At 33.8% G+C, this 11,349-nt stretch overlaps 1 long non-coding RNA gene across 1 annotated transcript; it reads right to left on the bottom strand.

Annotated features, from left to right (window-relative positions):
- Positions 1-738: 738 nt before the first annotated feature.
- LOC133618005 (uncharacterized) lies at positions 739-1,341 on the bottom strand. The gene is made up of 2 exons (XR_009817100.1): positions 1,195-1,341; positions 739-844 (listed from the first exon to the last, which is right to left on the bottom strand). It is a non-coding gene; the product is annotated as an uncharacterized lncRNA (long non-coding RNA).
- Positions 1,342-11,349: the final 10,008 nt, after the last annotated feature.

Here is an 11,349-nt window from a genome sequence, read left to right on the forward strand (position 1 = left end):
ACCCTTAACAGTCTCCAAAATTGAGTGGAGCTCGATATTTACTTTATATATTGTATTTGTTTTGAAAATGAAAAATATCTACCAAAAAAAAAAAAAATGAACCAAAAGCAATGTCAAGAATTATTGTCCTATTTAATTAAGACTCCAATTACTTCACATCAAATATTCCACTTTCAACATTTCTCCCCCCCACCCCCAAAAAAATGGGTTTTCGTTAACAAGGGCATAAAAAAAAATTTTTTTAATGATGTCAACGGATAGATCTGAAGTTGATCTATAAATATTTAAACGTTTAAAAAAAATAATTACTACACTTGTTTTTAGCACTTTAATGACGGAGACCCTTTTGGGTCCCTGAGACCTTCAACAGTCTCCAAAATGTAGTGGAGCCCTAATGGTTACAATAAATATTGTATTTTTTTTGAAAATGAAAAATATCTACCAAAAAAAAAAAAAAGAGCTAAAAGCAATGTTAGAAATTATTGACCTATTTAAGACTCCAATTACTTCACATCAAATATTCCACTTTGAACATTTTTTCCCCCCAAAAAAGCAGGGTTTTTCGTTAAAAAGGGCATAAAACATTTTTTTGGATTCTATGTCAATGGATAGATCTGAAGTTGATCTATAGATATTTAAACGTTTAAAAAAAATAATTATTACACTTGTTTTTAGCACTTTAATGACTGAGACCCTTTTGGGTCCCTGAGACCTTTAACAGTCTCCAAAATGTAGTGGAGCCCTAATGGTTACAATAAATATTGTATTTGTTTTGAAAATGAAAAATATCTAATAAAAATAAAAATAAAAAAATGAGCCAAAAGCAATGTCAAGAATTATTGTCCTATTTAAAACTCCAATTACTTCACATCAAATATTCCACTTTGAACTTTCCCTCCCAAAAAAGCAGGGTTTTCCGTTAAAAGGGGCATAAAACATTTTTTTGGATTCTATGTCAACGGATAGATCTGAAGTTGATCTATAGATATTTAAACGTTTTAAAAAATTAATTATTACACTTGTTTTTAGCACTTTAATGACTGAGACCCTTTTGGGTCCCTGAGACCTTTAACAGTCTCCAAAATGTAGTGGAGCCCTAATGGTTACAATAAATATTGTATTTGTTTTGAAAATGAAAAATATCTACCAAAAAAAAAAAAAAAAGAGCTAAAAGCAATGTTAGAAATTATTGACCTATTTAAGACTCCAATTACTTCACATCAAATATTCCACTTTGAACATTTTTTCCCCCCAAAAAAGCAGGGTTTTTCGTTAAAAAGGGCATAAAACATTTTTTTGGATTCTATGTCAACGGATAGATCTGAAGTTGATCTATAGATATTTAAACGTTTTAAAAAATTAATTATTACACTTGTTTTTAGCACTTTAATGACGGAGACCCTTTTGGGTCCCTGAGACCTTCAACAGTCTCCAAAATGTAGTGGAGCCCTAATGGTTACAATAAATATTGTATTTGTTTTGGAAATGAAAAATATCTACCCAAAAAAAAAATGAACCAAAAGTAATGTTAGGAATTATTGACCTATTTAAGACTCCAATTACTTCACATCAAATATTCCACTTTGAACTTTTTCCCCCCCAAAAAAACAGGGTTTTCGTTAACAAGGGTATAAAACATTTTTTTGGATTCTATGTCAACTGATAGATCTGAAGTTGATCTATAGATATTTAAACGTTTTAAAAAATTAATTATTACACTTGTTTTTAGCACTTTAATGACGGAGACCCTTTTGGGTCCCTGAGACCTTTAACAGTCTCCAAAATGTAGTGGAGCCCTAATGGTTACAATAAATATTGTATTTGTTTTGGAAATGAAAAATATCTACCCAAAAAAAAAATGAACCAAAAGTAATGTTAGGAATTATTGTCCTATTTAAGACTCCAATTACTTCACATCAAATATTCCACTTTGAACTTTTTCCCCCCCAAAAAAACAGGGTTTTCGTTAACAAGGGTATAAAACATTTTTTTGGATTCTATGTCAACTGATAGATCTGAAGTTGATCTATAGATATTTAAACGTTTTAAAAAATTAATTATTACACTTGTTTTTAGCACTTTAATGACGGAGACCCTTTTGGGTCCCTGAGACCTTTAACAGTCTCCAGAATGTAGTGGAGCCCTAATGGTTACAATAAATATTGTATTTGTTTTGGAAATGAAAAATATCTAAAAAATTAAAATAAAAAAATTAGCCAAAAGCAATGTCAATAATTATTGTCCTATTTAAGACTCCAATTACTTCACATCAAATATTCCACTTTGAACATTTTTCCCCCCCAAAAAAGCAGGGTTTTTCGTTAAAAAGGGCATAAAACATTTTTTTTGGATTCTATGTCAACGGATAGATCTGAAGTTGATCTATAGATATTTAAACGTTTTTAAAAATTAATTATTACACTTGTTTTTAGCACTTTAATGACGGAGACCCTTTTGGGTCCCTGAGACCTTTAACAGTCTCCAAAATATAGTGGAGCCCTAATGGTTACAATAAATATTGTATTTGTTTTGGAAATAAAAAATATCTAAAAAATTAGCCAAAAGCAATGTCAAGAATTATTGACCTATTTAAGACTCCAATTACTTCACATCAAATATTCCACTTCGACCTTTTTTTCCCCCCAAAAAGCAGGGTTTTCGTTAACAAGGGCATAAAACATTTTTTGGGATTCTATGTCAATGGATAGATCTGAAGTTGATCTATAGATATTTAAACGTTTAAAAAAAATTAATTATTACACTTGTTTTTAGCACTTTAATGACTGAGACCCTTTTGGGTCCCTGAGACCTTCAACAGTCTCCAAAATGTAGTGGAGCCCTAATGGTTACAATAAATATTGTATTTGTTTTGGAAAATGAAAAATATCTAAAAAATTAAAATAAAAAAATTAGCCAAAAGCAATGTCAAGAATTATTGTCCTATTTAAGACTCCATTTACTTCACATCAAATATTCCACTTTGAACATTTTTTTCCCCCCAAAAAAGCAGGGTTTTTTGTTAAAAAGGGAATAAAACATTTTTTTGGATTCTATGTCAACGGATAGATCTGAAGTTGATCTATAGATATTTAAACGTTTTTAAAAATTAATTATTACACTTGTTTTTAGCACTTTAATGACGGAGACCCTTTTGGGTCCCTGAGACTTTTAACAGTCTCCAGAATGTAGTGGAGCCCTAATGGTTACAATAAATATTGTATTTGTTTTGAAAATGAAAAATATCTACCAAAAAAATACAAAATTAACCAAAAGCAATGTTAGGAATTATTGACCTATTTAAGACTCCAATTACTTCACATCAAATATTCCACTTTGACCTTTTTTCTCCCCCCAAAAAAGCAGGGTTTTCGTTAACAAGGACATAAAACATTTTTTTTTAAATGATGTCAACGGATAGATCTGAAGTTGATCTATAGATATTTAAACGTTTTTAAAAATTAATTATTACACTTGTTTTTAGCACTTTAATGACGGAGACCCTTTTGGGTCCCTGAGACCTTTAACAGTCTCCAAAATGTAGTGGAGCCCTAATGGTTACAATAAATATTGTATTTGTTTTGAAAATGAAAAATATCTACTAAAAATTAAAATAAAAAAATGAGCCAAAAGCAATGTCAAGAATTACTGACCTATTTAAGACTCCAATTACTTCACATCAAATATTCCACATTTTACACCTCAAAAAAGCAAGGTTTTTGTTGACAAAAAGGGCATAAAACATAAAACATTTTTTTAAAAATGATGTCAACGGATAGATCTGAAGTTGATCTACAGATATTTAAACATTTAAAAGATATATATATATATATATGACATGTTTTGGCACTTTAATGACGGAGACCCTTTTGGGTCCCTGGGACCTTTAACAGTCTGGAGCCCCAATATATTGTATTGAATTTGAAACAAAAAAAAATATCCAAATGGTTACTGAATGCTTTACTACTAAAGTTAGGACACCCCTGCTTTAAATTCTCTTGTTGGGAAAAAATAAAATAAAATAAGTGGCGACCAATCTGGCTAAAATTCTTTTGGAGACTGACTTGGTTGTTCTTAAGGAGCGATTATTGCTGTGGACATTTAATAGCTGAGACTTGTTTGTGTACAAAAAGATCATTTCCTAGGTTTGAACATATTTGCTTTGCTTTTCGTGTTTTTTGTACTAATGCACCTTTATGCAAATGAGATGACAGTCCCGTGGCCAAATCATTCTAACAAAGCCAGAGAGTTTCCATGGATGAGGAAAATGAACGACGTCATGTTCTTCTTCCTCGGACAGCAAACTGGTGGCGATGAAAGCAAGAGCACCCCTGCTGGTTGCAGCCCAGCAGTGCACCAGTCCAGGTGCACAATACGCTTCCATTTTGACTTTTTACCAATCTATTTTTTTAATCGGTTGACGACAAAACTTAACTCCGGCCGTTTCCATGCTATTAGCGAGTTAGCGTGCAATGTTTTTTTTTTCCCTCTGTTTTTGTGGGATTTGGTCGCATTTTCCAACAAAAAAAACGACACATTTGAACTTTTCTTGCCCATTATCTTTCCTACTTTTCTTTTTTTTTCTGTCAAAGACACTTTTGATACCATCCATTTCTTTCTTTTCAGAGCGCATGCTCGCGTCCCGATATGATCAAACCGCGTGAAGCCGCAGCCCTTTTCACTACTAAAGCGGCGGAAAAGCCGCAAAGTGTGCATGCCGACACGGGACGACGCTGGAGAAAGTTCCGAGGGTGAAAAGGGCTGCAGCTTTTTTTTTTTTGTTTTTCTTTATTTTTAAATGAGCTAAAGTCAATAATCAACCTTTATTTGCATGATGTGTAAGAACAGGAAGTGATGTCATGGCTTCGCGTGTCTTGGACTTCCTGTTGTCGTCTGGTATGCCATTTAATAAACATGTATACACTTTCATCCAGTCATTGCTGACAAGTATGATTCCCTATGCAAAAATAAAGCATAACAAGCTATATCACAAGCGCTGTCCTTTGGTCTTTATCCCTTTTTTAAAAAGAAAACTTCTCAACTCTAAATCTGACAACACACTTTTTGAACTTTTTAGAATGTGTCAGAAACCATGTCAGGGTTCCCACAGCAAAAATGACTCATTTATTAAGAGTTGTTAGCAGGATTCATGTGGCCCTTTTTGCCGCGGTTTACCTGGCACACGAAACGTGACAAACTGGAGCCCGGCAGACGGCAGAAGAGAGTTCAGAATCAGAAGAATCAGAATCAGCTTTATTGTCATTACGCAAGGTAACGAGATTGAGGCCATTCCATACAGTGCGATGTGTGCATGCTAGAAAAACAATGTGCAAATATATAAAAATATAAAAAATGTAGAAGTGCAATGAATATGGTGTGAAATGAATATATACATGAAAAAAAACAAAAACAGGGTGGTTGGTGGAATGGGTTATTGCACCGAAGAGAAGGCAGTTATGAGGGACAATGGGGCAGTCCGTTCAGGATGGTTATGGCCCTGGGGAAGAAGCTGTTCTTTAGCCTGTTTGTTTTGGTTTTAATGCACCTGTAGCGCTTCCCAGAGGGCAGCAGGTGGAACAGGTCAGAGCCAGGGTGGGTGCTGTCCTTGATGATGGCACTGGCTCTGTTGAGGCAGCGGGAGGTGTAGATGTCCGTCAGAGAGGGGAGAGGGCGGCCGATGATCTTCTGAGCCGTCTTGACCACTCTTTGCAGCCTCTCCCTGTCTGCTGCAGTGCAGCTGCCGTACCATACCGTAATACAGTAGGTCAGCAGGCTCTCGATGGACGAGCGGTAGAAGGTCAGCAGCAGGTCAGGCTTCAGGTTGTACTTCCCGAGGACTCTAAGGAAGTGTAGCCGCTGCTGAGCCTTCTTGATGATTGATGTGGTGTTGACTGTCCAGGAGAAGTCATTAGAGATGTGGACTCCAAGGTACCTGAAGGTGTGGACCCTCTCTACACGCTCGCCGTTGATGTAGAGGGGGGCAGGGTCGGTGCTGCTCCTCCTGAAGTCGACGATGATCTCTCTGGTCTTGCTGGTGTTGAGAGCGAGGTTGTTCTCCGAAGACCAGGCCGTCAGCTTCAGGACCTCCTCTCTGTAGGCAGCCTCGTCACCCCTGGAGATGAGCCCGACCACTGTGGTATCGTCGGCGAACTTGACGGTAAGGTTGTCACTGTGGGCCGGACTGCAGTCATGGGTGTAAAGGCAGTAGAGGAGGGGGCTCAGCACACAGCCCTGTGGGGAGCCGATGCTCAGCGTGCGGGAGGATGAGAGGTGCGGGCCAAGTCTCACATTCTGGGGTCGGTCCGTTAGGAAGTCCCTTATCCAGGCGTTTGTGAGAGGGGGGAGGCCAAGAGTGTCCAGTTTATTGCAGAGTCTGTCCGGGATTATTGTATTGAAGGCAGAGCTGTAGTCCACAGAGAGCATCCGGACGTAGCTCTGCTGCTGCTCCAGGTGGTTCAGAGCAGAGTGGAGCGCAACAGCGATGGCGTCCTCTGTGGACCTGTTCGCCCGGTATGCGAACTGGTGGGGGTCGAAGTCTGGAGGGATATGGTCCTTGATGTGCTGGAGAACAAGTCGCTCGAAGCACTTCATGATTACCGGAGTGAGGGCCACTGGTCGGTAATCATTCAGGCTGGTGATGGGAGACTTCTTCGGCACCGGGATTATTGTAGATGACTTCAGGCAGGATGGGATGACTGCCTGAGCCAGGGAGAGGTTGAAGATCCTGGTGAGGGGGGGAGCGAGCTGGTGGGCGCACGTCCTGAGCACCTTTCCAGGTACTCCGTCTGGTCCGGTAGCCTTCCTGGGGTTCACAGCCAGGAGCACTCGTCTGACACTGTGCTCCTGTACAGTGAGTGGAGTGGCGCCGGAGCCCGGTGGGGGCGGGGGCAGGGCTGGAGCAGATGAGTGTCGCTGGGGGGTTTCGAAACGGGCAAAGAAACAGTTAAGCTCCTCTGCCAGTGTCGCACTCTGATCCGCAGTTGTCATATTGCAGCCTCTGAAGTTCGTGATGTCATGAATGCCCCGCCACACCTCCCGTGAGTTTTTGCTGGACAGATGGGACTCTATGCACCTCCTGTGGTTCGCCTTTGCTTTTTTAATCCCTCTCTTCAGGTCGGCTCTAGCAACACTGTACAGTGCCCTGTCCCCTGACCTGAAGGCTGCGTCGCGGGCCCTGAGGAGTGTGCGGATCAGAGTCTTTGTGGAAGTCGCTGACATATACTTCACAGGAGCCTGGCGTGCCAAGTTGAACAAAGTTTTATCTATTTATCAAAGTCTTTCTCCAGCAGAACGTGACTTTTCAGTCACGTCCGTATCCTCTCTTTCCCTCCTCCTGTTCCCGGCCGCTTACTGTTAAAGACAACAGGGGATTAGATCAACACGTACCACCTGTGAAATGTAATCACCTGCCAGCTGTGTCTCGCCGTCAGCACTGCCACGCCCCCCGTCTGATGGTGCTCTGTCCTCAGCACCATGGACAGAGGCGGTGACCTTTGCTCCTGCAGGCGGCGCTGGCCACATCTCCCTCCGCAGTCTTTGTTATGTCTTTTGATCATGTTTTTGTTTGGCCATGTGCTGTTCGGTTTTGTTTCCATGGTTACCCATGAGTTTCACCTGTTGCTCATTTGGACACACGCACCTGTGTTAATCATGTCACTGTTATTTAAGCCTGTCTTTTTCTGTTGGTCGGCCTGGCGACATTACCCCTGTTTATCTGATGATATCATGCTACTCGTGTTACCTGATATCATAGTTCATGTTGTTCTTTCTGGTCACAGTAAGTGTTTATTTGTTTCATGTCCATAGTTTTTCCTTTGTGTTAGTTCTTTTGATTTCATAGCCAAGTTTGTTCCCCTGTTTATCTGATGATACCCATGCTACTCATGATACCTGATATCACAGTTCATGCCGTTCTTTCTGGTCACAGTAAGTGTTTATTTGTTTCATGTCCATAGTTTTGCCTTTGTGTTAGTTATTTTGTTTTCATAGCCAAGTTTGTTCCCCTGTTTATCTGATGATACCCATGCTACTCATGATACCTGATATCACAGTTCATGTTGTTCGTTCTGGTCACAGTAAGCGTTTATTTGTTTCATGTCCATAGTTTTGCCTTTGTGTTAGTTCTTTTGTTTTCATAGCCAAGTTTGTTCCCCTGTTTATCTGATGATACCCATGCTACTCATGTTACCTGATATCATAGTTCATGTTGTTCTTTCTGGTCACAGTAAGTGTTTATTTATTATTATTATTATATATTATATTTATTATTATTATTATTATTATATTTTATTCGTATCAATCCAAAACATGTAGCTATAATTAAATTAAAGTTTGATTCAAATAGTATAAAATGCAGTATTAAAAAAAAGCCAAATGACAATTATTTATTTTATTTTGTTATTTTAGTTTTTTTGGCAGAAAAATATTGTTTTGTATTCGTATCAATCCAAAACATGTAGCTATAATTAAATTAAAGTTTGATTGAAATAGTATAAAATGCAGTATTAAAAAAAAAAAAGAAGCCAAAACGACAATTATTTATTTTATTTTGTTATTTTGGGGGGGTTTTTGCAGAAAAATATTGTTTTGTATTCGTATCAATCCAAAACATGTTGCTATAATTAAATTAAAGTTTGATTCAAATAGTATAAAATGCAGTATTTTAAAAAAAAAAGCCAAAGGACAATTATTTATTTTATTTTGTTATTTTAGTTTTTTTGGCAGAAAAATATTGTTTTGTATTCGTATCAATCCAAAACATGTAGCTTTAATTAAATTAAAGTTTGATTCAAATAGTATAAAATGCAGTATTAAAAAAAAAAAAGCCAAAGGACAATTATTCATTTTATTTTGTTATTTTTGTTTTTTTGCAGAAAAATATATTTTTTTTGTATTTGTATCAATCCAAAACATGTAGCTATAATTAAATTAAAGTTTGATTCAAATAGTATAAAATGCAGTATTTAAAAAAATAAAGCCAAAGGACAATTATTTCTTTTATTTTGTTATTTTTGTTTTTTTTGCAGAAAAATATTTTGTTTGTATTCGTATCAATCCAAAACATGTAGCTATAATTAAATTAAAGTTTGATTCAAATAGTATAAAATGCAGTATTTAAAAAAAAAAAAAGCCAAATTATTTTTTTATTTTGTTCTTCTTGTTTTTTTTGCAGAAAAATATTGTTTTGTATTCGTATCAATTCAAAACATGTAGCTATAATTAAATTAAAGCTTGGTTCAAATAGTATAAAATACAGTATTAAAAAAAGAAGCCAAATGACAATTATTTATTTTATTTTGTTATTTTTGTTTTTTTGCAGAAAAATATATTTTTTTGTATTCGTATCAATCCAAAACATGTAGCTATAATTAAATTAAAGTTTGATTCAAATAGTATAAAATGCAGTATTAAAAAAAAAAAAGCCAAAGGACAATTATTCATTTTATTTTGTTATTTTTGTTTTTTTGCAGAAAAATATATTTTTTTTGTATTTGTATCAATCCAAAACATGTAGCTATAATTAAATTAAAGTTTGATTCAAATAGTATAAAATGCAGTATTTAAAAAAATAAAGCCAAAGGACAATTATTTCTTTTATTTTGTTATTTTTGTTTTTTTTGCAGAAAAATATTTTTTTTGTATTCGTATCAATCCAAAACATGTAGCTATAATTAAATTAAAGTTTGATTCAAATAGTATAAAATGCAGTATTTAAAAAAAAAAGCCAAATTATTTTTTTATTTTGTTCTTCTAGTTTTTTTTGCAGAAAAATATTGTTTTGTATTCGTATCAATTCAAAACATGTAGCTATAATTAAATTAAAGCTTGATTCAAATAGTATAAAATGCAGTATTAAAAAAAAGAAGCCAAATGACAATTACTTATTTTATTTTGTTATTTTTGTTTTTTTGCAGAAAAATATATATTTTTGTATTCGTATCAATCCAAAACATGTAGCTATAATTAAATTAAAGCTTGATTCAAATAGTATAAAATACAGTATTAAAAAAAGAAGCCAAATGACAATTATTTATTTTATTTTTTTATTTTTGTTTTTTTGCAGAAAAATATATTTTTTTGTATTCGTATCAATCCAAAACATGTAGCTATAATTAAATTAAAGTTTGATTCAAATAGTATAAAATGCAGTATTAAAAAAAAGCCAAAGGACAATTATTTATTTTATTTTGTTATTTTAGTTTTTTTGGCAGAAAAATATTTTTTTGTATTCGTATCAATCCAAAACATATAGCTATAATTAAATTAAAGTTTGATTCAAATAGTATAAAATGCAGTATTAAAAAAAAAAAAGCCAAAGGACAATTATTTATTTTATTTTGTTATTTTTGTTTTTTTGCAGAAAAATATATTTTTTTGTATTCGTATCAATCCAAAACATGTAGCTATAATTAAATTAAAGTTTGATTCAAATAGTATAAAATGCAGTATTTAAAAAAAAAAAAGCCAAAACGACAATTATTTATTTTATTTTGTTATTTTGGGGGGGGTTTTTTGCAGAAAAATATTGTTTTGTATTCGTATCAATCCAAAACACGTAGCTATAATTAAATTAAAGTTTGATTCACATAGTATAAAATGCAGTATTTAAAAAAAAAGTCAAATGACAATTATCTTTTTATTTTGTTATTTTTGTTTTTTGCAGAAAAATATATTGTTTTGTATTCGTATCAATCCAAAACATGTAGCTATAATTAAATTAAAGTTTGATTCAAATAGTATAAAATGCAGTATTAAAAAAAGAAGCCAAATGACAATTATTTATTTTATTTTGTTATTGTTTTTTGCAGAAAAATATTTTTTTTGTATTCGTATCAATCCAAAACATGTAGCTATAATTAAATTAAAGTTTGATTCAAATAGTATAAAATGCAGTATTTAAAAAAAAAAAGCCAAAGGACAATTATTTATTTTATTTTGTTATTTTAGTTTTTTTGGCAGAAAAATATTGTTTTGTATTCGTATCAATTCAAAACATGTAGCTATAATTAAATTAAAGCTTGATTCAAATAGTATAAAATGCAGTATTTTAAAAAAAAGCCAAATTATTTTTTTAATTTGTTCTTCTTGTTTTTTTTGCAGAAAAATATTGTTTTGTATTCGTATCAATCCAAAACATGTAGCTATAATTAAATTAAAGTTTGATTCAAATAGTATAAAATGCAGTATTAAAAAAAAGAAGCCAAATGACAATTACTTATTTTATTTTGTTATTTTTGTTTTTTTGCAGAAAAATATTTTTTTTGTATTCGTATCAATCCAAAACATGTAGCTATAATTAAATTAAAGTTTGATTCAAATAGTATGAAATGCAGTATTTTTTTAAAAAAAGCC

The sequence above is a fragment of the Nerophis lumbriciformis genome, linkage group LG18, assembly GCF_033978685.3.
Source record: "Nerophis lumbriciformis linkage group LG18, RoL_Nlum_v2.1, whole genome shotgun sequence".
NCBI classification, from domain to species: domain Eukaryota; kingdom Metazoa; phylum Chordata; class Actinopteri; order Syngnathiformes; family Syngnathidae; genus Nerophis; species Nerophis lumbriciformis.